This window comes from Bos taurus, chromosome 27 (genome assembly GCF_002263795.3).
Source record: "Bos taurus isolate L1 Dominette 01449 registration number 42190680 breed Hereford chromosome 27, ARS-UCD2.0, whole genome shotgun sequence".
Classification (NCBI taxonomy): Eukaryota; Metazoa; Chordata; class Mammalia; order Artiodactyla; family Bovidae; genus Bos; species Bos taurus.
In genome coordinates this window covers 42,014,242-42,040,629 of record NC_037354.1, presented here as the reverse complement: position 1 = coordinate 42,040,629, position 26,388 = coordinate 42,014,242, and the positions used below count along the sequence as shown (strand labels likewise).

The following is a 26,388-nucleotide window of genomic DNA, read 5'->3' as shown; positions in this document are numbered from 1 at the left end:
CCCACCAGGCTCCTCTGTCCGTGGAAGTTCCCAGACAAGAATACTGGAGTGGGTTGCCATTTCCTTCTTCAGGGGATCATCCCAGCCCAGGGATTGAACCCGTGTCTCTTGTGTCTCCTGCATTGGCAGGCGGAAATTCTTTACCACTGTTCCACCTGGGCTCCTTGCTGTTCCTCAAATCGATGACACACACTCCAGCTTCGGGTCTTTGCAGTGGTCGTGCAGTCTTCTCTTCACCCGGAAAACCCCTCCTGCAAATGCAGACATGACTCCCTCCCTCACCTTCAGGTCTTTGCTTAAACATCACCTTCTCAGCGAGGCCCTCCTGGACGCTTCATATAAAACCCCCTCACCCTGCACCTTGGCCTTCCCTCTCTTCCCCTCTCTTTCTCCCCCTCGGCATGCACGCCTGACATTCTCTTTGTTTTGCTTATTTATTGTCTATCTGGCCACCCTCCACCCCCAGAGGCTCTAGGCCTGGTGCAGCCTGGCGTCCTGTCTGTTTTGTCCACTGCGAAGCTCAGTGAGTGTTACAGGAGAGGGGCTGCGGAGTTTACGCATGTGCTGCTGCGGAGTTTACGCATGTGCTGCTGCGGACTTTACGCATGTGCTGCTGCGGAGTTTACGCATGTGCTGCTGCGGAGTTCACGCATGTGCTGCTGCGGAGTTTACGCATGTGCTCCTGCAGTCAACACACGGAGGCATGGACCCATGGGCCTCCCAGGTGTCTCGGGTAAAGAATCTGCCTGCCGGTTCAGGAGCTGCAGGTTCCGTCCCTGGGTCAGGAAGATCCCCTGGAGGAAGAAATCACAACCCACTCCAGTATTCTTGCCTGAAAAACTCCATAGACAGGGCAGCCTGGCGGTCTATAGTTCCCGGGGTGACAAAGAGTCGGACACCACTGAGCACAGCACAAGCCAAATGGACCTACACCTAGAACTTGAAACACAATAGGCAATCCACATAACTACTTATAATAAAGAAAATTTCATTCTAAAAAGTCAGAGTTGTTCAGAAAAAAGATAGCACAGTTTTTGTCTCCTTCTTTATGAGGAAGCTGGGTGTCATGTTTGTGGAGGTGGTGATTGATTATGAAGTAAGACTGTAGACTTTACCCCCAACTAGACTGTGAACTTGGCAAGCACGGGGACACTGCCAGGTCTCAGCCATTCCCCATCTCTTCCATCCTAACGGAGCCCCAAACATGTTTCGATATCTGACTTTCTCCAACAGATCCCAAGGATGCTGTGACTCACCCCCAGCACCAGGAGAACATCCTGTTTCCATCCGTGTTTCCTTAATGCTACTAAGCATATATTAATGAGTCCATTTGGCATTCACGTGTCTTTGAATGCTCAAATCTTTTGCCTATTTTTTATGGAGTTGTTTGTCTTTTTATTGTTGAGTTGGAAGAGCTCTTTGTATATCCTTGATACAAGTCCTTCCCTAGATAATACGTATTATAAATATTTTCTCCTGGTCTGTGGCTTGCCTTTTTTTAAATATAGTGTCTTTCAAAGAGTTAAAAAAAGAAAAGAGAGGGATGGCCAAGGAGAAGCAAGGAGAGGGACTCGGGGAACGGAAAGAAGGGTGGGCTTCAGGAAGCGACAGAGGGTCACCAGACTCAGATTCATCTTCTTGCCCTCAGCCAACCAGTGAGTTCAGAAACACTTGGGACAAATACCACAGAAATCTCTCATATGTGGGATCTAAAATACGATACAAGTGGTTTTCTCTACAAAACAGAAACAGACTCACAGGCATAGAAAATAAATGTATGGTTACCGATGGGGAGAGGATGTAGAGGGTTAAACTAGGAACTTGGGATTAGCACATGCAAACTACTATACACAGAGCAAATAAAAAACAAAACCCTATTGTACAGCACAGGGAACTATATTCAATATCTTGTAATAAACCATAATAAAAAGAATATGAAAAAGTATACATATGTAAATAGAGAGCCTTCCTGGTAGCTCAGCTGATAAAGAATCCTCCGGCAATGCAGGAGACCTGGGTTTGATCCCTGGGTCAGGAAGATCCCCTGGAGGAGGGTGTGACAACCCACTCCAGTATTCTTGCCTGGAGAATCCATGGACAGAGGAGCCTGGTGGGCTACAGTCCCGGGGGGGTCACAGAGTCGGACACGACTGAGCGACTAACCACAGTGTTGTTTATTATTGGCCGGTGGGGCCTGCCGCTGGATTCTGTGGTTTCTGTAAGTGGAGAGGGTAATTTTGAGGGGAGAGATAGGGAAGAGCCTCTGTACGTTACATCACCCCATAGCCAACTGATGGCAGGTGCTTAGAAGTCAGAACGGCTTAAAGCCCTCGATTCTCTTTGCAATGTGAGGGGTTTATGGACCCCCGAACCCCACAGCTAAATAGAAGTGTCAGAAGTCATCACACACCTGGCCCAGCTTTGAGGGGTGTTTTGAGTTCGTCACGGGAGGCAGCCTTCCAATAACAGCTATCGTGAGAATGCTTATTAAATTGGGCTTAATTAAGGGGTATTCAACAACTAAAGAAATTACACAGTGAAATCCCAGCCATTTCCATACTACACACTAAACGACGCCTGGAGGCCTCTGTCCTTTTTCTTTTAAATGGACTGTAGCTGACTTACTATGTTGTGTAGTTTTGGGTGTACAGCAAAGTGATTCAGTCATGCATATACATATATGCATATATATATATCCACTGGGTTTTTTAGATTCTTGTCCCATAGAGGTCATCACAGAGTAGTGGGTAGAGGTCCTTGTTGATTACCTATTTTATAGACAGTGTATATACGTTATATACTATAATACATACACACACCAGTGTATACATGTTAATCCCGACCTCCTAGTTTATCCCTCCCTCCCCTTCCTCTTTGGTAACCACAGATTTGTTTTCTACATCTGTGACTCTATTTTGTAAATAAGTTTGTTGGTATCCTTTTTTTTTGACTTCACATATAAGCGATATCATATGATGCCTGTCTTTCTCTGTCTGACTTACTTCAATTATGATCATCTCTAGGTCCATCCATATTGCTGAAAATGGCGTTATTTTGTTCTTTGTTATGGCTGAGTAGTATTCCGTTGTACATACGTAACACACCTTCTTTATCCACCCGTCTGTCTGGTGGTCTTTGCCTTAACCTGAGACTTCCCGAGCTCAAGTGTACACCCTAGTGAAACAGTCCACACGATGCCCATATATTATCACCTGATGAAAAATGACTTCTGTTGTTTTAAAAAGAAAGGGACAGAGAGTCTCTTACCATGAAGAGCAGGAATCAGTGTGTGTTTTACTCTCTTTCCTTCAAAACAGTGTGCACTTCTGGGCTGGGCGTCAGGAGGGTCGCTGTTTGCGGGGACGTTGCAGACTTACTTGTTGTGGGCGGGCTCATGCCCTCGCCCAGCGATATCCCATCCTGGACATCCCTGGTAGTACAGTAGATGAGAATCTTGCTGCCAGTGTGGGGGACATGGGTTCAATTCCTGCTCCAGGAAGGTCCCCACAGACCTAGGAGCAACTAAGCCTGTGCACCCCAATCACCGAGCCTGTGCTCTGCAACGAGAGAAACCACCACAGTGAGAACTTCATGCACCCCAACTAGAGAGAGGCCCCCACTTGCCACAACTAGAGAAAGCCTGCACGCAGCAACCGAGACCCAGCAAAGCCCCCAATACATAAGCAAACAACAGTAACAGAGGTTTCTCCTTCTAATGCCTGAAGCCCGCGCGTACGTTAAGTCACAAAGCAAAGGGGGATTAACGGTGCAGGTGGAATAAGTTTGCTGACCGGCTGACCTGGCGACGGGGCGATGACCCAGGTGGGCCCGGTGTGGTCACAAGAGTCTGTTTAATATGAGAGGGAGGGCAACGAGCCTGAGAGGCAGAGAGATGGCAGATGAGACGGACTTGACCGGACATCGTTAGTTCTGAAGATGGACAGAGCATGAGCTAAGGCCCTGGGGCAGCCTCTGGAAGCTGGGGGAGGCCAGAAAACAGGTTCCCCCCTCAAGGCCCTGGAAAGGCCAGCAGCCCCATTGACGCCTTGATTTTAAATTTGGGGAAAGCCGTGCTAGACTTCTGACCTACAGAACTATAAGACAGCAAGTGTGCCTTTTGGTAAGCCACCAAGTCACGGCCCCTGGTTCCAGCGGTGGTAGGCACTCCGCAGAGCGGTCCTGCCGTCTGCATATGTCCCTGGGTCTCTCTCCCGCTCCAGACCCCATAGCTCCGCTTCTCCCCACTGTGGCCGCTTTGTGAGTCACTCTAGGCCAGTGTTTCTCAATGGGGGTCATTTTGCCCCCTACCCCCCTGCCAGGGGACATTTGGCAACAGCTAGTGTGGATGTGAGAGTTGGACTGTGAAGAAGGCTTAGCGCCGAACAATTGATGCTTTTGAACTGTGGTGTTGGAGAAGACTCTTGAGAGTCCCTTGGACTGCAAGGAGATCCAACCAGTCCATTCTGAAGGAGATCAGCCCTGGGATTTCTTTGGAAGGAATGATGCTAAAGCGGAAACTCCAGCACTTTGGCCACCTCATGTGAAGAGTTGACTCATTGGAAAAGACTCTGATGCTGGGAGGGACTGGGGGCAGGAGGAGAAGGGGACGACAGAGGATGAGATGGCTGGATAGCATCACTGACTCGATGGATATGAGTCTGAGTGAACTCCGGGAGTTGGTGATGGACAGGGAGGCCTGGCGTGCTGGGTCGCAAAGAGTCGGACATGACTGAGCGACTGAACTGAACTGAGAGATATTTTGGATGCATGATTGAGTGAAATTTGCTCTGTTGTGTCCAATTCTTTGCAATCCCATGGACTATACAGTCCATGGAATTCTCTAGGCCAGAATACTGGAGTGGGTAGCCTTTCCCTTCTTCAGGGGATCTTCCCAACGCAGGGATCGAACCCCAGTCTCCTGCATTGCAGGCAGATTCTTTACCATCTGAGCCACCAGAGATACTTTTGTCACACTTGGGAGTTGGGAGTTTGCTACTGGCATCTCTAGAGGGTAGAAGCCTGGGATGCTGCTAAACACCCTATAATGCACAGGACAGCTCTCCACCTCCCCCACCCCCACCCAAGAATTATCCAGCCCCAAATGTCAATAGTATGACTCCTGGAAAACCCAGCTCAACACACACATTAGCTTATACACAGAATAGATGGGGTTGGGGGAGAAGGGCCTACATTCAAATCCCTTCCTTCATCCTTCCCCCTGCCTTTTTTGAAGTGGGTGGGTAGGTGGAGCAAGAATGTTGTCTTGCTTTGATTACTCCACACATTCCCAAGTGGGGAAGGAAATAGTGCCTCCAAGGGGATGAAAATTGGTTTTGAGGGGCAAAAAAGACACAAATATTACAATGGTTTGTGGCCCTCTGAAACTCAAGCCCAAGTGACAAAATCTTATTCCTTGGTATTTCATTGTTTCCATCACAGACAATTTAAATGATATTTAGTTTTTTCCCTGTAGGTGAATGACAATGAAAAAAAGTGTTGAGAAACACTGCCTTCCACTGAAAGTGTGCCATCAGTCTTCTCCAGTGATGTTCTTTTCTTCTGATCTTTTGTTTTTTTTTGTTAGGTTCCAGGGAAATGTAGCCATAAGCTTTTAGAGTAGTTGCTGTATTGTGTAGCAAAGAACATGAATAAATGTTTTTGGAAGCTAGCAAATTGTTTAAAATGTGTATGCTTATGGATTTTTAAAAAATGGACATAAAGATATACAAACATGCCGTTCAAATTCTAACATCTAATTTAAGATGTTTTCTCCTGTTTTTTCACCTCTTCTTCTAGGACAGGTCATTAATTTGAAGAGGGAAAATCTAGTAGAATGTCACAGTAATGAATATAATCACAAATACTAGACATTCTAAAACAGAATATTTTCAGTTTCACACCACAATATACTCTTGTTTTCCGTTAAGAATACTTCAAAATTTACCTATTTATATAATATTTATTAACATGCTTAAGAAAGGTTTCCTTCTTTTTTTTTTTTTCAGCGACATCAGTAGTTGAATGGATGGAGGTTAACAGAGGTTTCTAAAGTTAGCTCAAGATAAGGCAAAGTAATGACCAGAACTTTCTATTAGCCCAGAAGAAATGTGGAGGGTTTGTACTTGTGTGCAATAAGGAAGAACAAATCTGACTCCATATTGGATCCATTTCTTTTACTTTAGCCTTTCCATTGCTTTTGCTACAAAAGGGTTGTGCCTATAAACTTAAATTATACATAGAGGCCCGTCTCTGGGAATCCTGCCTCCCGGTCATGAGCATGAAACATCCTAACAGGGCGCATCTGTGAATGACTGCAGGGCAGAAAAATTTACCACGTTTCCTGTAGAGGCTGATGAAACCAGGAAGTGTTTGACTTGACTCCCTTCCCTTTTGGTATAGAAGGACCCTGAATTCTAACTCAGGAAGGATGGGTCTTTGGGGGCATGAGAGTACCATCTTCTCTGTCAGCTGGCTTCCGGATAAAGTCACTATTCCTGGGCCACCTCCCTGGTGGTCCAGTGGCTAAGGCTCCAAGCTCCCGATGCAGGGGCCAGGGTTCAATCCCCGGTCAGGGAACTAGACCCCACATGCTGTAACTAACAGTTCGCATGCTGCAACCAAAGACCCTGAATGTTGCAATGACGATCAAAGATTCCGAGTGCCACAACTAAGACGGCACAGTCAAATAAACAATCAAAAATAAAGATGTATGTAAGTCGCTCTTTCCTGCCCCGATAATTTGTCTCTCGATTAGGCCTGTCGTGCAGCGAGCAGCGTATCATCTGGGCTTTCTTCCTGCCACATTCACCTGCAGAAACCTTTTTTCACGAAGAGAAATGAAACATCTTTGTACCTTTCCTCACCTCCAGACAAGCCATTCCAACAGACCAAAAGCAAACAGCAAGCGTGACTGCATCCTTAACGTTTTGTCCTGGGTCTTCAGTGAGAAGGAAGCCTGCCCCTTGGGCAGCTGTGGCCCGTGCTGTCATTCACAAGCGCGGAACAACACCTGTGATACTGGTTCTCTGAATGACTGAAGGATTATTCGAGTTGTTCGAATGATGTCATCCTGCTGCAGTTCCTCTGGCTATTTGGCTTTCATACTGCAAATGTGCTAACAGTTTAGGTCCCAGCTTGAACTTTTATTTATGCTGAGGTCAGCCGTGTGGGTTGCCTCGTTATACAGAGCCTGCAGAGGCAACCCTTCTGGGCAGGCAGCCAGCACTCTCCGGTCGCAGGAACAATTTCGGCTCAATTTACAAAGCAAAAGAGAGGGATCCAGTGGATCTACAAGGACCAACTCTGCAAGAATTAGTGCAAAATGGTGATCAGTCCCAGTTTTCCCATCTTCCTGAGAGAATAAAACAGTCCTCAGAGATTGTATTCCTCTTCTTTCAATGAAAGCATCCACTCTTGTTCTCTTATTTAAAAAAAAAAAACAAAACAAACTCAGACTATCAGAAGACTTATTATCTAATGTTGATAGATTTGATAGATAAAAATTGATAAAAGATTGCTTAAGGGATGCATGTAATAAGTGATTTCTAAATCCTGGGGAAACTGTAAGGTTACACGGTGCTGACTGCCCCCAAGGACCCCATCCGGGCTCACTGGTTCACTTTTTCTCTTGACCCTTGCAAGGTGATCTGAGATTCCCAGGCCCTGTAGGTTGTTCTTGCAGCTTATGCAAGCACAGGTGAACGGGGTAAAGTCAGCATTCTAGTAGTGGGATTCTGCTTCTCTGCTGCTACTGAAGACTTTCCATCCCCCAGAATGTGGGCTCAAATGAGCTGTGAGCATTGCTTCTCCCTTCCTCATCTGGCTGCAGTGATGAAGCGTCTGTGTTTGGTGTCTGTATTTGTTCTCTGCTGCTTCTGTAACGAGGAACCACAACGCAGTGTCGTAACACAACACAAATTTATGATCTTCCAGTTTCAGAGGTCAGAAGTCCAAAGAGGGTCTTGAGAGGTGAAAATCCAGGTATTGGCAAGGCTGTGTTTCTTTCCAGAGCATCTAGGGGAAGACTTTTTTTGTCGTTTCCAGCTTCCAGAGATTGCCCCCATTCCTCATTGGTGGTTCGCTTCCATCTTCAAAGCCAGCAACGGCCAGCCAGGTCTTTCTCAGCCTGCCCCGTAATTCCTCATTTAAAGAACTCTGGTGATTACACTGGCCCACTTGCATAACCCAGACTAACCTCTTAGGTTTAAGGTCAGCTGATGTGCAACCTGAGTGCCACTGCAAGCTTAATCCCCGCTCTCGCGAGCTGTAAGATGCTCCGAGTTTCCGGGGAATTGTGGCGCAGCTGAGCATGCCTTTGAGTGTGTTGCTCTGCTTGCTGCCGTGACTGTCAGGCAGTAATGAAACCATTGAAGCTTCAACCATATTGCTGTCTCAGTGCTCAGTAAAGCTCTCCCTTCTTTCTCATTTAGACACATCTGCACAGACCTCACCTTCCCAGACCTTGTGTTCCCTTCTCTCATCTCTGTTCATGCACTAGCTCCCCTTCTGAACTGCCTGCCCCCACCACCTGAATTTCTCCTCATCCTTCAATCACAAGACACCTCTTTAGTGATGGCATTTCTGACTCTTCCATGACATTTGTTCCTTGTTCCGTTGCTGGTCTTTCTATACATCATTTGTCTATTCCACAAGCATTTATTAATAACAATAACCCTGTGTACGAGACAGCAAAAGAGACACTGATGTATAGAACAGTCTTATGGACTCTGTGGGAGAGGGAGAGGGTGGGAAGATTTGGGAAAATGGCATTGAAACATGTAAAATATCATGTATGAAACGAGATGCCAGTCCAGGTTCCATGAACGATACTGGATGCTTGGGGCTAGTGCACTGGGACGACCCAGAGGGATGGTATGGGGAGGGAGGAGGGAGGAGGGTTCAGGATGGGGAACACATGTATACCTGTGGTGGATTCATTTTGATATTTGGCAAAACTAATACAATTATGTAAAGTTAAAAAAAAAAGATGTATTGAGGAATACACATGTGTCAGAAGAATGAAATGTCCCTGCTCCCATGTATTCTGTATTTAGTAGTGGAGATAATACACAGGTAAATAAGAGAAACAGTTTCAGGCAGGGACAAGAATGGTGCAGCAAGGGTGGAATTAAATAGAAATCGGGCCTTTCTCCAGAAGGAGAGGACGTTGAGATGCCATGTGGAGGACAGGAGTCAGCTTATGATGATCTGAGGGAAAAGTATTCCAGGCAGAAGGAACAGCAGATGCAAATGCCCTGAGCTGGGAATGAGCTTGGGAGGTTGGTGATGAGGAAAGGAAGCCAGGGAAACAGGAAGTCAGAGAGAGTGGAAGGCGAGGTATTTTTTTAATTTTTATTTTTAACATTTTGGCCATGCTCCATGGCATATGGGATCTTAGTTTCCTGGCCAGGGATCAAACCCTTGTCTCCTGCAGTGGAAGCTAGGAGTCCTAACCACTGGACTGCCAGGGAATTCCCTAGAGTTTTTAAAAATAGATAACCAGTAGGCTACAAAAAAAAATTCATAATGACTTTAAAATAAAACTGACAATGGCTAAAACTAAACATGGTAGGATTTATTGTTGACTCAAAAATAACAGAATTAAATCTTGGCAAAAGGAAAATCTGCAAAACTTGATAAGGCAGACGGACAAAATAAGTCATTGACAGAAATCTTAATAGTTGAAACTCTGATTGGGAAAAAAAATAATCAATGAATCAACTCTTTTAAGATTTTCAGGGAGAAATTTGATTTTTATGAAAATAGTTCCAGCAAACAAAGTGAAAATGGGAACTATTTGAAATAGTTCAACTTCACCATACACAAAACTGGTCAATTATTGATTAGTTCAGCAATAAATTACTCAAATCAAGTTAACCTCATGGATTTGTCCAGTTAATACTTTCCTGCTGAAAATGTATCCATGTCAAGATAATTCTGACTAAAATGTATTCATAAGCTTGTCAGAGAATCAACTCTCTATGGGTTTGAAATGACTGCCATTAAAAACTCCTATGGAATCATGCTGGGTGAAGTGAGTCACACAGAGAAAAATGTCACTCCTATGTGGAATCTCAAATAAATGATATGGATGAACTTATTTAAAGAACAGGGACAGACTCACAGACATGAGGACAAACTTATGGTTCCCAAAGGAGAGGGGGCAAGGATGGAGGATGATTCGGGAGACCGGGATGGACATATACACACTGCTACATGTAGATGGCATGATCACTCACCCAGAGCCAGACATCCTGGAATGTGAAGTCAAGTGGGCCTTAGGCAGCATCGCTACCAACAGGGCTAGTGGAGGCGATGGAATTCCAGTTGAGCTATTTCAAGTCCTAAAAGATGATGCTGTGAAAGTGTTGCACTCAATATGCCAGCAAATTTGAAAAACTCAGCAGTGCCTACAGGACTGGAAAAGGTCAGTTTTCATTCCTATCTCAAAGAAAGGCAATGCTAAAGAATGCTCAAACTACTGTACAATTGCACTCATCTCACACGCTAGCAGGGTAATGCTCAAAAGTCTCCAAGCCAGGCTTCAGTAGTACATGAATTGTGAACTTCCAGATGTTCAAGCTGGTTTTAGAAAAGGCAGAGGAACCAGAGATCAAATTGCCAACATCCGTTGGATCATAGAAAAAGCAAAAGAGTTCCAGGAAAATATCTGCTTTATTGACTACACCAAAGCCTTTGATGAGGGCTTCCCTAGTGGCTCAGACGGTAAAGCGTCTGTCTGCAATGCAGGAGACCAGGGTTCAATCCCTGGGTTGGGAAGATCCCCTGGAGAAGGAAGTGGCAGCCCACTCCAGTATTCTTGCCTGGAAAATCCCATGGACCTTGGAGCCTGGTAGGTTACCGTCCAAGGGGTCACAAAGTCCGACATGACTGAATGACTTCACTTTCACTTTCAAAGCCTTTGACTGTGTGGATCACAAGAAACTGTGGAAAATTCTTTAAGAGATGGGAATACCAGACCACCTGACCTGCCTCTTGAGAAATCTGTATGCAGGTCAAAAAGCAACAGTTAGAACTGGACATGGAACAACAGACTGATTCCAAATCGGGAAAGGAATACATCAAGGCTGCATAAGGTCACCCTGCTTATTTAACTTATATGCAGAGTACATCATGAGAAATGCTGGACTGGATGAAGCACAGGCTGGAATCAAGATTGCTGGGAGAAATATCAATAACCTCAGATATGCAGATGATATCACCCTTATGGCAGAAAGCAAAGAAGAACTAAAGAGCCTCTTGATGAGAGTGAAAAAATTGGCTTAAAGCTCAACATTCAGAAAACTAAGATCATGGCATCTGGTCCCATCATTTCATGGCAAATAGATGGGGAAACAATGGAAACAGTGTCAGACTTTATTTTTGAGGGCTCCAAAATCACTGCAAATGGTGATTGCAGCCATGAAATTAAAAGACGCTTGCTTCTTGGAAGAAAAGTTATGACCAACCTGGACAGAATATTAAAAACCAGAGACGTTACTTTGCCAACAAGGTCTGTCTAGTCAAAGCTATGGTTTTTCCAGTAGTCATGTATGAGTGTGAGAGTTAGACTATAAAGAAAGCTGAGCACTGAAGAATTGATGCTTTTGAACTATGGTGTTGGTGAAGGCTCTTGAGAGTCCCTTGGACTGCAAGGAGATCCAACCAGTCCATCCTAAAGAGAATCAGTCCTGAATATTCACTGGAAGGACTGATGCTGAAGCTGAAACTCCAATACTTTGGCCACTTGATGTGAAGAACTGATTCATTGGAAAAGACCCTGATGCTGGGAAAGACTGAAGGCAGGAGGAGAAGGGGATGACTGAGGATGAGATGGTTGGATGGCATCACCTACTCAATGGACATGGGTTTGAGTAAACTCCAGGAGTTGGGTGATGGACAGGGAGGCCTGGCGTGCTGCAGTCCATAAGTTTGCAAAGAGTCGGACACGACTGAGCGACTGAACTGAACTGAACTGATGTTGATGTATAAAATAGATAACGAACAGGCATCTGCTGTGTAGTACAGGGAATTCTACTCATTACTCCGTTATGGCCTATATGAGAAAAACTTTTTTAAAAAAGAGAGTGGATATATGTATATGTATAATGAATCATTTTCTCTACACCTGAAACTCATACAGCATTGTGAATTAACTATACTCCAATAAGACTTTTTAAAAAGTCCATAGGTTTTAGTACTATAAATAAAACATACAACTAAAAATGACTTACTCTATAGCACAGTGAACTCTACTCAATACTCTGTAATGACCTATATGGAAAAGAATCTTAAAAAGAGTGGATACGTGTATATGTATAACTGAAACACTTTGCCGTACACCTGAAGCTAACACAACATTGCAAATTAATTGTACTTCAATAGACTTTAACTGGCAAAATCAAAATGGTAAGCTCCAAAGTTTTAAAGATATAAAAATTGATTTTAATTCATATTTTCAAGTGTTTTTAATTCAAATTTTTGTTATAGTAGTAGTAAAAATTCTGAAACATTTTTGAAAATATACAAAGTAAAAATAAAAAATTATCCATAATATCATTGAAACAAGACTATTGTAAATCTTTTGATATATTATCCCAATCTTTTTATGTACAGATATTTAAAAAAATAGTTGTAATACTATTTCATATGTAATTTTTGCACTGATTTTGTCACTTAACAGTAAATTATCAATATTTTCATGTTATTACTTCACCTTCATAAACATTCTTTTTAAAGACTGAGGAGAATTCAAATTTTCTTATGTTTGGTCAGTTAAAGATTTGCCAGATTTACAGTAATATATTGTTGTCATTCAGTCGCTCAGTCGTGCCCGACTCTTTGCGAACCCCATGGACTGCAGCACGCCAGGCTTCTCTGTCCATCACCAACTCCCAGAGTTCACTAATGAAAGTTCTTGTTTTTAAAGCAACTTTTATTTTCATCAAACTAATGAATTCACCTATTTTAAGAAATCACATGGCCCTACCTGGCTTATGATAAATAACAGAAATACCCTGCCCTATCCTCCCCATCCTTCAGTCCCCAGCTTTCAACCTCTCAGTATCTCCTTCAGTTCAGTCGCTAAGTCATGTCTGACTCTTTGTGACCCCATGAATCACAGCATGCCAGGCTTCCCTGTCCATCACCAACTCCCAGAGTTCACTCAAACTCATGTCCATCGAGTCGGTGATGCCATCCAGCCATCGCATCCTCTGTCGTCCCCTTCTCCTCCTGCCCCCAATCCCTCCCAACATCAGAGTCTCTTCAATGAGTTAACTCTTCCCATGAGGTGGCCAAAGTACTGGAGTTTCAGCTTTAGCATCAGTCCTTCCAATGAACACCCAGGACTGATCTCCTTTAGGATGGACTGGTTGGATCTCCTTGCATTCCAAGGGACTCTCAAGAGTCTTCTCCAACCTCACAGTTCAAAAGCATCAATTCTTCGGCGCTCAGCTTTCTTCACAGTCGAACTCTCACATCCATACATGACCACTGGAAAAACCATAGCCTTGACTAGACGGACCTTTGTTGGCAAAGTAATGTCTCTGCTTTTCAATATGCTATCTAGATTGGTCATAACTTTCCTTCTAAGCAGTAAGCGTCTTTTAATTTCATGGCTGCAATCACCATTTGCAGTGATTTTGGAGCCCCAAAAAATAAAGTCTGACACTGTTTCCACTGTTTCCCCATCTATTTCCCATGAAGTGATGGGACCAGATGCCATAATCTTTGTTTTCTGAATGTTGAGCTTTAGGCCAACTTTTTCATTCTCCTCTTTCACTTTCATCAAGAGGCTTTTTAGTTCCTCTTTACTTTCTGCCATAAGGGTGGTGTCATCTGCATATCTGAGGTTATTGATATTTCTCCCTGCAATCTTGATTCCAGCTTGTGCTTCTTCCAGCCCAGCATTTCTCATGATGTACCCTGCATATAAGTTAAATAAGCAGGGTGACAATAATCTGGAATGGGTAAATTTAACTCAGATGACCATTATATCTACTACTGTGGGCAGGAATCCCTTAGAACAAATGGAGTAGCCATCATGGTCAACAAAAGAGTCCGAAATGCAGTACTTGGATGCAATCTCAAAAATGACAGAATGATCTCTGTTTGTTTCCAAGGCAAACCATTCAATATTATGGGAATCCAAGCCTATGCCCCAACCAGTAATGCGGAAGAAGCTGAAGTTGAATGATTCTACGAAGACTTACAAGACCTTTTAGAACTAACACCCAAAAAAGATGTCCTTTTCATTATAGGGGACTGGGATGCAAAAGTAGGAAGTCAAGAAACACCTGGAGTAACAGGCAAATTTGGCCTTGGAATACGGAATGAAGCAGGGCAAAGGCTAATAGAGTTCTGCCAAGAGAACGCACTGGTCATCACAAACACCCTCTTCCAACAACACAAGAGAAGACTCTACACATGGACATCACCAGATGGTCAACACCGAAATCAGATTGATTCTATTCTTTGCAGCCAAAGATGGAGAAGCTCTATACCATCAGAAAAAACAAGACCGGGAGCTGACTGTGGCTCAGACCATGAACTCCTTATTGCCAAATTCAGACTTAAATTGAAGAAAGTAGGGAAAACCACTAGACTGTTCAAGTATGACCTAAATAAAATCCCTTATGATTATACAGTGGAAGTGAGAAATAGATTTCAGGGACTAGATCTGATAGACAGAGTGCCTGATGATCTATGGACGGAAGTTCGTGACATTGTACAGTATCTCCTTAGTATTTCTAAATGATTTCCTTATAATGCTATTGCTTTTACTCACAAGTTTCAGGTATTATCTATCGACTTTCTATTGAACTGGCCAAAAAGTTTGTACGGTTTTGTTTTTTTCTGTAAAGATGAGAATGAAGTAAATAACACTTCTCTATCACACACATTTCTTCCTCCTGTGCCTTGACATGTCTGGGTCTACTCCTCCCCCCGCAACACACACGTCATACACTCCTCTTCCCCCCATCCTTCTAATCTATGTTACATCACCTTAGTAACCTTCTGGAGAAGATGTCTAGAAAGGGAGTTTTTGGAAACTTTATCTGTCTTAAATTATCTTTATCCTACCCTTGCACGTGACTGATGGTTCAGTTGGGTTTTGTGGTGAAGTATTTTTATTTCAAAAATTGGAAGGCATTCCTCAGGCATTCAGTGCCACTGTTAAAAAGTCTCATGATAGTCTGATTTCTGTGTGATCATATTGCATGTGATTTGATCTTTCTTTCTGGATGTTTTTTATTATTCTTTCTTTGTCCCTGATGCTTTGAGATTTCACCATGATGTGCCTTGAAGTTAATTTTTTTTCATTACCTGTGCAGCATAATCTGAGAGTATTCTAACCTGGAAACTCTTTCATTTAATTCCAGGAAAATTCTCTGGAATTATTTCTTTGATCATTTTCTTTCCAGAACTCCTACGACATCTCCTGGATTAATCTTTTTTTTTTTTAAGATTTTTTTTAAATTGAAGCATAATTCTTTTACAGTATTGTGTTGGTTTCTGCCAAACGATGTGGACTATTTTTAAAGTCTGTATTTAATTTATTACAATATTGCTCTGTTTCATGTTTTGGTTTTTTGGCTGCGAGGCATTTGGGATCTTGGATCCCCAACCAGGGACAAACTCTTGCACTGGAAAGTGAAGTCTGAACCTCTGGACAGCCAGAGAAGTCCCTCCTGGATTAATCTCTAAGTTTTTTTTTAAAAAAACTGCTTGTAATGTCCTTTTTTTTTTTTTTTTTGTATTTCTGTTCTGTATAATTGTTTCTTTGCTTTCTAATTTTTCCAATAAAATTTCATATATTGTCTTTATTACTCAGTAATTCTTGCTTTTTCTGTTTCTTTTTTGTAGCATCCTAGTTCACGGGTGGTCTATCTTCTCTTCTCTCTCCTATAATAAAGTGATTTTCTTGCTTCTTGTATTGTTCTTAGTTTCTGTTTCCTTTCCATATGGTAGCCTCTTCCCTCAAAAGTCTAGTGATCCACTGTTCTCTGTTTATATCTGAGTGAAGCATTAGAAAGCTGATTGGAGGGGTGTGTGTGTGTGTGTGTGTGTGTGTGTGTGTTGGGAAGCTCTAGGGAGCGGCACTGATTATTATAAAGCCTCACTGGAGGGTGGGATCTGGGTGGGACCTACTGCTTCACTTATGCAAACGCTGAACCAATCCCATTGTTTTCAGTTTCATACTCACTGTGGACTCGCAGATTTCCTTTCGAAATTCCCAGCTGTCGGATCTACTGCTCAGTGTGTGCGCTCAGTCGTGTCTGACTCTGTGCGACCCCGTGGACTGTAGCCCTCCAGGCTCCTCTGTCCATGGAATTCTCCAGGCAAGAATACTGGAGTGGGTTGCCATTTCCTTCTCTGGGGGACCTTCTCCACCCAGGGACTGGACCACAGTCTCTTAGGTCTCCTGGACTGGCAGGCGGGTTCTTCCCCACTAGCACCACCTGGGAAGCCTGTTGGCTGTTCTGGCTGGTGTTTATCTATCCACAGGTCTGTTAGGTCCCTGTGACGTTGGGAGGATTTGGACAGGTAGGAATTTTCAGTGTCCTGATCTGCTGATTGTCCCCTTTATTAGTCGTCATCAACTGCTGAGTAGCCAATTACCCCAAAACTTACCAGCTTAAATGATGACATTTATTATCTCACATTGCTGCGGGTCAGACATCTGCATGCAGCTTAGGCGGGTTCTCTGCGTCAGGGTCTCCATGGGCTGCAGTCAAGGTGCCGGGTGTGGCTGAAGTCATCTCCAGGCACAGCTGGGGGAAAGATCCGCTCTGACCTCATGCACTGCTTGTTGGCAGGATCCAGTTCCTTGCTGGTTGTTGTTATCCAGTTCCTTGCTGATTGTTGTTCGGACAGCAAGTTCTTGACCACAGGAGTCTCTCCACAGGGCAGCTCCTAACATAGCTAACCATTGATCAGGGTGAGCAGATAAGAAGAGCTGGAAAGAGAGAGTGTGAGGAAGATATGTTAGTCTTGCGTGACAGAATCTCAGCAGCGGCATCCATCCTTTGTCATATTCTATTCTTACTTTTGTTTTTATTTTATAGTGAAGTACAGTTGATTTACAATGCTGTGTTAGTTTCAGGTGTACAATAAAGTGATTCAGTTACACATATACATGTGTCTACTCATTTTTTTCTTTTTAAGTTTCTTTTCCCATTTTGGTTATTACAGAATATTGAGCAGAGTTCCCTGTGCTATATATAGTAGGTTGGCTATCTACTTTTTATATAGTAGTGTTTGTATGCTAACCCCAAATTCCCAACTTATCCCTCCTCCGTATTCTATTTTAATTTTTTTAAAGAATTTTTTTATGTGGACCATTTTAAAAGGCCTTATTAAACTTGTTACAACATTGTTTCCCTGTCATGTTTCAGTTTTGGGGGGCTTGAGGCATGCAGGATCTTAGCTCCCCAACCAAGGATTAAACCCACACCCCCTGCATTGGAAGAAGTCTTAACCCACTGGACCTTCAGGGAATTCTCGCCATATTCTATTTTTAGAAACAAGTCACTCCGTCCAGTTCACACTACTGGACGGGGAGGTTGGATTACACAAGGAGGTAAATACCGGGAGGCAGGGATCACTGGGGACTTAGAAGGCTGCCTACCCCATCCCTACGGAGAGCGCTTCTGCTGCAAAGTCTCTGCTTCCTGTAGCAGAGGGCCGGGTTCCCCAACCTCACTGTGCCCGGGAGCCCTTGTTAGCACGTGGCCCGATCCAGTAACTGCAGAGGGGGTGAGGTGCTGCAGTTCTTCGTGGCGGCCAGGCGGACTCTAGAGCGCAGGCTCAGTAGTTGAGGCGCATGGGTATAGTTGCTCTGCGACATGTGGGATCTTCCCAGATCAGGGATTAAACCCGCGTCTCCTGCATTAGCAGGTGGAATCTTCACCGCTGAGCCACCAGGGAAGCCCTAGAGCTATATTTTGTACCTGATGGTTTTGCTTTCTTCACCCCCACCCCAGGAAAAATTATTGTAGGTATTTTTCTGTTATTTTTAAATTTATTTTTTACTGAAGTGTAGTTGATTTACAATGTTGTGCTCACGTCAGCTGTCCTGCAAAGTGACACAGTTTCATATATACATACATGCTTTATGCTCTGTTCCACTGTGATTCTCACAGGGCGTTGAATACAGTTCCCCGTGCTCTACAGAAGGACCTTGCTTTTTATCCATTCTGTATGTAATAGTTCATATCTACCAACCCCGAACTCCCAATCTATTTCTCCCCTGCTCCCTTACTGGAGGTTTTTTTCTTTTCAAACTATGATAGAGAGTATTGAAGATGATTGGGCATTTTTATTTACTGAACTGTCATGCAACATTTTCTTATTTTTTAAAGATCTGTTTAGTGTGTTATTAAATCAGTGGAGTACTTAACAAAATTCGATTCGGGTGTCCAGATGGCACTAGATAGTTTCCGACTGTACTCAGTGAGGCCCCTTGGCTGGATGACTTCTGTTGAGGGTGGTCTTGGGTTTTCTGTAGTGCTGCATAAATTACACCCGTTATGTGTGGATCGCACTCTTCCCACCAGAGTCTTCTCTGAGGGAGCTCTCCCATTCCAGTGCCATCAGACGGTATTTTGTTAAATATTTACTTATTTATTTGACTGCGTCGGGTCTCACTTGTGGCATATGGGGTCTTTGTTGTGTTATGAGGGATCTAACTTCAACAACTGAGCCATTATTTGGAGTGGGAGCCTTTCCAGGCCCACTTGTTACCCGACTCGTTCCTTTCTCTTTATTCTGAGCCGTAGAAAATGCTGCCAGGCGGAGGTTGTGGAAACGTTCACCTTGAGAAGTACAGCGTCTTACAGATGACACTTGGAACAAGGCCCTCGATCAGGGTGGACTGTGTGTGTCCCTGTTCCCCGTTTGAACAACGATGGCGGCACGACAGCCTCCATCTCACATGCGACTCACAACAGGACCTTGATGGTCCTCTTATGAAGAGGTGACCTGTGTGTGCTGGTCCTTCAAATCTGGGTGTGCTCCTGACTTCCTTTGCAGGACTTTTGCAGGTGTGCTCCTGACTAAAAATGCAGCAAAATTGGTGCTGCGTGACGTCTGAGGCTTGCACAGAACAGGTGATGCACCTTCTTCTGCTCTGTTCCCGGAAGAACTTGTGCTGGAGCCCTGAGTGGCCCAATGGATGGGGTGCCCAGTAACCCCCCTAGAGAGAGGCTGGGCTGGGCCTCAGGGGGCCGGTTCCTCAGGCCCTGCCCACTGTCTGATTGTCAGGAATACAGACCGAGCCGGAAATGCCCAGCCAGGAGGCCCTCCCTGCAAGTTCTGACCCACAGGAACCATCCAAGGTCATGAAGTGATTGCTCTGTTTAAAACCACTAAGTTCTGAGGGGCTCTCTTGCACTGCGGTAGCAACCAGAATACTCCCTGGAGGAGGAAAGGATGAATTAAAGCATTATCAGTGAGAGGTTCCTTAGCCACTAACAGGAAAGACAGGCTCTGGCCAACCAAAGCAAACTTAACAAGATGCATGCCCTGCTCCAGGGGATCTTTCTGACCCAGGTATCAAACCGGTGTCTCCTGAATCTCCTGAATTGCGGGGGCATTCTTTACTCATAGAGCCATCTGGGAAGCCTCTAACAAGATACAAGTCCAAACTGAGAAGTTAGAAAAAGTAGATGAAAATAGAACAGAAGGAGGGTGACCAAAACAAAAAGCAGAAATCAGAGTAGAATGGAAGACAAATTCTGTATAGTGAATCAATAAAGCCCCAAATTGGGCCTTTGAAAAAGCCAGTTAAGTAGACATGCTTCTAGTAGGACTAATTGGGGGACGGGGGTGCAGAAGCACAAATAAACAAAATTAAGAATGAGAAACCACAAAATTGATGGAGGTTTAAAAGATAATAAATAATTGCTGAAAACAAACATCACAGACGAATTCCTAGAATAATAATTCCTCACACTGACTCAGGAAGAATAAGAAAGTCTCTAAAACTGTAATGACGGATATGGTTACCGTGAATTACGTGTGGCTTTTGACCCTTGAAACGTAACTAGTGACACTGACGGACTGAATTTTATATTTTATTTTAACTTAGATTTTAAAACTGGAATAGTGTTAAAGTATTAAATAGTGTTAAATAATTAAACTTCACTGTTTTGGTGGACTGTATTTTGCTTTATTGCATCTCATAAGATATTGTTACTGCATTGGAGGGTGTTGGGTGTGCGCCTCATTTCTAGGATTGTGCATAAACACTTCACTCATCTTGGTGTCAATGGATTAATTCACATTGAGTGATTTTTTTCTATGCACAGAGGTAATATTGTAATGTGTTTAACTGAATATTTTATGAAGAGATAAAATGAGAAGATATGATTTACATAGTGATGATACCTAGTAATGCTAAAAATTCTCCAAGCCAGGCTTCAACAATACTTGAACTGTGAACTTCCAGATGTTCAAGCTGGTTTTAGAAAAGGCAGAGGAACCAGAGATCAAATTGCCAACATTTGCTTGATCATAGAAAAAGCAAGAGAGTTCCAGAAAAACATCTACTATGCCAAAGCCTTTGACTGTGTGGAAAATTCTTCAGGAGATGGGAATACCAGACCACCTGACCTGTCTCTTGAGAAGCCTGTATGCAGGTCAGGAAGCAACAATTAGAACTGGACATGGAACAACAGACTGGTTCTAAATAGGAAAAGGAGTACATCAAGGCTGTCTATTGCCACCCTGCTTATTTAACTTATATGCAGAGTACATCATGAGAAACATTGGGCTGGGTGAAACACAAACTGGAAATCAAGATTGCTGGGAGAAATATCAACAACCTCAGATATGCAGATGACACCACCTTTATGGCAGAAAGTGAAGAGGAACTAAAAAACCTCTTGATGAAAGTGAAGGAGGAGAGTTAAAAAGTTGGCTTAAAGATCAACATTCAGAAAACTAAGATCATGGCATCCGGTCCCATCACTTCATGGCAAATAGATGGGAAAACAATGGAAACAGTGTCAGACTTTATTTTTCTGGGCTCCAAAATCACTGCAGATGGTGACTGCAGCCATGAAATAAAAAGATGCTTACTCCTTGGAAGAAAAGTTATGACCAACCTAGACAGCATATTAAAAAGCAGAGACATTACTTTGCCAACAAAGGTCCATCTAGTCAGGCTATGGTTTTTCCTGTGGTCATGTATGGATGTGAGAGTTGGACTGTAAAGAAAGCTGAGCACCAAAGAATTGATGCTTTTGAACTGTAGTGTTGGAGAAGACTCTTGAGAGTCCCTTGGACTGCAAGGAGATCCAACCAGTCCATTCTAAAGGAGATCAGTCCTGAATGTTCATTGGAAGGACTGATGCTGAAGCTGAAACTCCAATACTTTGGCTACCTGATGTGAAGAGTTGACTCATTGGAAAAGACCCTGATGCTGGGAAACATTGAGGGCAGGAGGAGAAGGGGATGACAGAGGATGCGATGGTTGGATGGCATTACCTACTCAACGGACATGAGTTTGAATAAACTCTGGGAGTTGGTGATGGACAGGGAAGTCTGATGTGCTGCAATCCATGGGGTCGCAAAGAGTCAGACATGACTGAGAGATTGAACTGAACTGATACCTATGTAAGTCATCATTGGTCATTATGTTGAAATGTTTATTATGTATGTATAACATAATGAGATTATGCTTCTAGTTAAAAAATAAGTATTCAAACGTTTTTGTTTACAATAGAGGCATGATGGGGCAATGACTCTAGGAGCTAGGGCTGTGACACTAGGAGCTAGTGCTGTGACCAGAGCAGTAAAGAAAAAAAAAAGCCTCAAGAAATTACATCACAGCTATCATGAGGTTGAATAGCAATTGCAATTTGCTGTGAGCAGAGGAAACCGCCAAAGCTGTCTGTTGACATCTGATGATGTCGCTGTTCTGTGACTTATGTGTTGTGTGTGCTTGGGTTTTAAACATTTCCCTGTTTTCATTTCTAATAGGTGGATAGGACAAATATAGTCCGTGAAAAAGTGCTCTGCTGTTTTCAATAATTTAAGAGTGTAGAGGAAATGGCAACCCACTCCAGTGTGCTTGCCTGGAGAACCCCATGGACAAGGATTCTGGTGGGCCACAGTCCATGGGTCATAAAGAGCCGGACACGACTAAGCGACTAACACACACTAAGGGGTTCTGAGATAAAATGTTCGGGAACTGCTGATCCAGGGCACAGAGAAGGCAAAGCTAAGGTGGAAAGGTACTGAGGTGCTGGGAACCAGCAGGGTTCATCAGAACAGTTGAAAATGAGGAAAAACAGTAGACATCTCCAGTTGGCCTTAACTATTAGGAAACCTCCTCTTGTTCCCTTTCCCCGTCTCCTCAGGTCTCTCCTGCGCCCAGCCCCTCGAAGGATGGGCCCTCCTTGGCCTGCTGCACTGAGTGTGCGGTCAGAGGACTAACGGTGGGTTTGTTGCTGCTGTTTAGTCACCAAGTCGAGACTGACTCTCTGTGACCCCTTGGGCTGTACCCACCAGGCTCCTCTGTCCTTGTGATTCTCCAGGCAAGAATACTGGAGGGGGTTGTCATTTCCTCCTCCAGGGGGTCTTCCCAACTGAGGGATCGAACCTGCATCTTCAGCTTTGGCAGGTGGGTTCTTTACCACAGAGCCTCCAGGGAAGCCCGATTCAGGCTCTCCACTTCTTCATCTGCATTCAGACTGAATGGTTCTGTGTGCAGCTTCCCAGGCCCTCAGTGTCAGTGGAATATAAGGGTTGATAAGGTGATTTTCTCAGGAAATCTGCCTCTTTTAACAGATGACATTTGAAGACACAGTCACTTTGTTCAAGAAAGTGATTATTTTTGTCAGAGGAAAGAGAAAGGAGGAGTAGGTAGAAACCCACTCTGAATAGTCTGGGAATTCCTGTGGACTTAGTCACAGGCTCCATAGGGTTAAAAACGGAGGCTCCTTAGAAGACAGCAGCAAAAGGTGGTCTCCGTGGCAGCTCTGGAACTCTGGGGACCGTCCCCCAGGGCACCGCTCCGCTCCTCCTCTGGCTCTGAGGAGCCCCACACGACTCCAGGGGCCAGTGGTGTGGCCGTGACCGACCAGGGCCATCTATAGCTTCGCAGGCTCTGACAGTTAACCAGCAAGCCGCACAGGATGGAGGCGACCTTTTCGGGATGGGAGGCTTGAAGATAACAGATTTTATTTCATAGGCATTATCATGGAAGAGAGAGCCTTTTTCCATTCTTCTTTTCCAACTTAACTGGTAGCACCTTCTCTATTATTGTTTTGTTTTTAACTGGAGGACAATTGCTTTACAGTGTTATGTTGGTTTCTGCCTACAACCACCCCCATCAGCCATCCTCCCTGTTGAGCCTCCCTCCCCTCCTGCACCCCGCCCCTGCTCATCACAGAGCACCAGGCGGGGCTCCCTGTTGCACAGCAACTTCTCACCAGGTACCTGTTCGACACATGATAGTGTATGGAAGTCACCGCTGCTTTCTCCATTCATCCCTCTCTCTCTCTTTAAAATATACTCTACTTTTTAGAGCAGTTGCAGGTTCACAGCAACGTTGAATGATGAGTACAGAGTTCCCATAAATGTTCTGTCCCCCGACACACACATCCTCCCCCACGATCAACATTCTACAGCACAGGGGTACATCTGTTACCTATATCGACACATCCGAAGTCCACAGCTTATATTAGGGTTCCCACTAGAGGTGAAGAATCCATCTGCCAAAGCAAGAGATGTAAGAGATGCGGGTTCGATCCCTGGGTCAGGAAGATCCCCTGGAGGAGGGCATGACAACCCGATCCAGTGTTCTTGCCTGGAGAATCCCAGGGACAGAGGAGCCTGGTGGGCTACAGTCCATGAGGTCACAGAGAGTCAGACATGACTTAGGGAAACAAAAACAACAGAGGTCCTGGAACTGATGCCCTGAGGACACTGAGGGGACCGCTGTGATGTCCTCTTTGTGATTTCTGCCTTCTGCACTCTTTGGGTCAGCTTAATTTTACCTATGCAGAAGCAGATGGTGGTTGATACAGAAAATGAAAAAGCAAGCTACCAAGTGTAGCCTGAAGTCTTGCTCCAGCATCACAGAGGGTGATAAAGCCCTGAGGTAGGGAAGGAAAGAGGACCCCCTTGTGCAGAGTGCTGGGGACGGGGCTCAGAGTTTGTGTAGGGTTTTGCAGGGCAGCTTAAGGCACTGGATTAAAAAAAAAAAAGCAATAGGAAGCTATTGAAGGGTTCTGAGCAGAGTACTTACATCTCACATTAAAAAATAACACTCCAATTGTGGAGAAGTGGTTGTAGGTGGATACAGGAGTCGTTTCTCTGTTAGGGAACTATTACAGTAGCCCAGGCAAGAGATGCAGAGAAGACAATGGCACCCCAGTCATTACTCTTGCCTGGAAAATCCCATGGATGGAGGAGCCTGGCGGGCTGCAGTCCATGGGGTCGCTGAGGGATGGACACAACTGAGCGACTTCACTTTCACTTTTCACCTTCCTGCATTGGAGAAGGAAATGGCAACCCACTCCAGTGTTCTTGCCTGGAGAATCCCAGGGACGGGGGAGCCTGGTGGGCTGCCGTCTATGGGGTTGCACAGAGTCAGAGACTGAAGCGACTTAGCAGCAGCAGCAGGCAAGAGATGACGGTGGTTTGATGCAGAGTAATATCCATGCTGATGGTGAGAAGTATTAGAACTGAAGTTAGAATACCGCAGAGGGCTTCCCAGGTGGTTCACTGGTAATGAATCCGCCTGCCAATGCAGGAAACAGGAGTTCGATCCCTGGGTAGGGAAGATCCCCTGGAGGAGGGAATGGCACCCCACTCTGGTATTCTGGCCTGGAGAATCCCCAAGGACAGAGGAGCCTGGTGGGCTACAGTCCATGGGGTTGCAAAGAGTCGGACATAACTTAGCGACATGATTTATCCACTAAACAGCAATGGATGACAGAATAGCTCAGATTTCTTAATGCATTGAATAGATGATAAAAGGCAGTGAGAGAGACAGACAGAGGGACAAGGAGAGAAAAGAGAAACTTGACTTGTTGGCTTCAGGAACTGGCAAATTTACCAAAATGTGAAGATTAAGATGGGGTGGTGGAGGGAGAACATTACAGTTCCCTCAACACTGTACACTGAAAATTTTCAAAGAGCAACTGCTGCTGCTGCTAAGTCATGTCAGTCGTGTCCGACTCTGTGCGACTCCATAGACAGCAGCCCACCAGGCTCCCCCATCCCTGGGATTCTCTAGGCAAGAACACTGGAGTGGGTTGCCATTTGCTTCTCCAATGCATGAAAGTGAAAAGTGAAAGTGAAGCCGCTCAGTCGTGTCCAACCCTCAGCGACACCATGGACTGCAGCCCGCCAGGCTCCTCCATCCATGGGATTTTCCAGGCAAGAGTACTGGAGTAGAGTGTCATTGCCTTCTCCAAGGAACAACTGGGGAAGACATTTACCAGTTGTGAATACCCACATATGACATCTACAAGGGCCATCTTACTATATTTCTATCCACGTTCTTCAGCCCATCTTACTTTAAACACATTTTCTTTTTTATTAAATATATTTATTTAGGCTGCCCTGGGTCTTAGTTGCAGCACATGGGATCTTTAGCTGTGCCATGCAGGATTTATTTCCCTGACCAGGGATCGAACCTGGGCTCCCTACATTCGGAGTCCAGCGTCTCAACCACTGGACCACCAGGGAGTTCCCTTACTTTCACAATTCATTTCAGTTGCAGGCAGCACCACACTTCCCTCCTCATACCTCAGCACACGGGTCATGTTTTTCCAGTTTCGTCCTTTTGAAGGGAAGAAAAAGGCACCTGTTTACACCTGAAACTTGAGCTGCCAAAGGACATCAAGGTGGCATAATCAAACGGGCTACTGGACGCAAGCGCCTGAAGCTCATTCAGAACACAGATGTCTGAGCTCTTGGACTGGATGAAGTCACCGAGCGGTGCAGAGGAAGAAGATTCCGGCAGAGCTGTCTGTGGGAGCGCCGACCCCCGGGGCGGTCAGCAGTCTGCCCAGCCTGGATCCTGAAAAGCGGGTCTGCTCCGCGCCACCCCGCGGTCCTAGGTGACCATCGGAAGTGACCCGCGGAGTCACCAGGTGCGGGGGGGAGGGGGTCTAGGTCATCATCGGGGGTGACCTGCGGAGTCACTAGGTGGGGGGGGGGGTCCTAGGTCCCCGTGGGAGGTGACCCGCGGAGTCACCGGGTGGCGGGGGAGGGTGTGCTAGGTAACCATCGGGGGTGACCCGCGGACTCACTAGGTGTGGGGGGAGTGCTAGGTCGCCATGGGAGGTGACCTGAGGTGTCACTAGGTGGGGGAAGGGTCCCAGGTCGCCATGGGAGGTGACCCAGGGAGTCACCCGGTGCGGGGGG

General features: G+C 44.9%; 1 long non-coding RNA gene and 1 other non-coding gene across 3 annotated transcripts; both read right to left on the bottom strand.

Moving 5' to 3' along the window:
* Positions 1-547: 547 nt before the first annotated feature.
* On the bottom strand, positions 548-26,385 carry LOC132344078 (uncharacterized). 2 transcript variants are annotated; one of them, XR_009493193.1, is made up of 3 exons: positions 23,660-26,385; positions 16,636-16,960; positions 548-3,557 (listed from the first exon to the last, which is right to left on the bottom strand). It is a non-coding gene; the product is annotated as an uncharacterized lncRNA (long non-coding RNA). The 2 variants fall into 2 exon arrangements; XR_009493192.1 differs by lacking the exons at positions 548-3,557; positions 16,636-16,960 and adding an exon at positions 22,821-23,172.
* TRNAR-CCG (transfer RNA arginine (anticodon CCG)) lies at positions 25,635-25,707 on the bottom strand. The gene has a single exon. It is a non-coding gene; the product is annotated as a tRNA-Arg (tRNA).
* Positions 26,386-26,388: the final 3 nt, after the last annotated feature.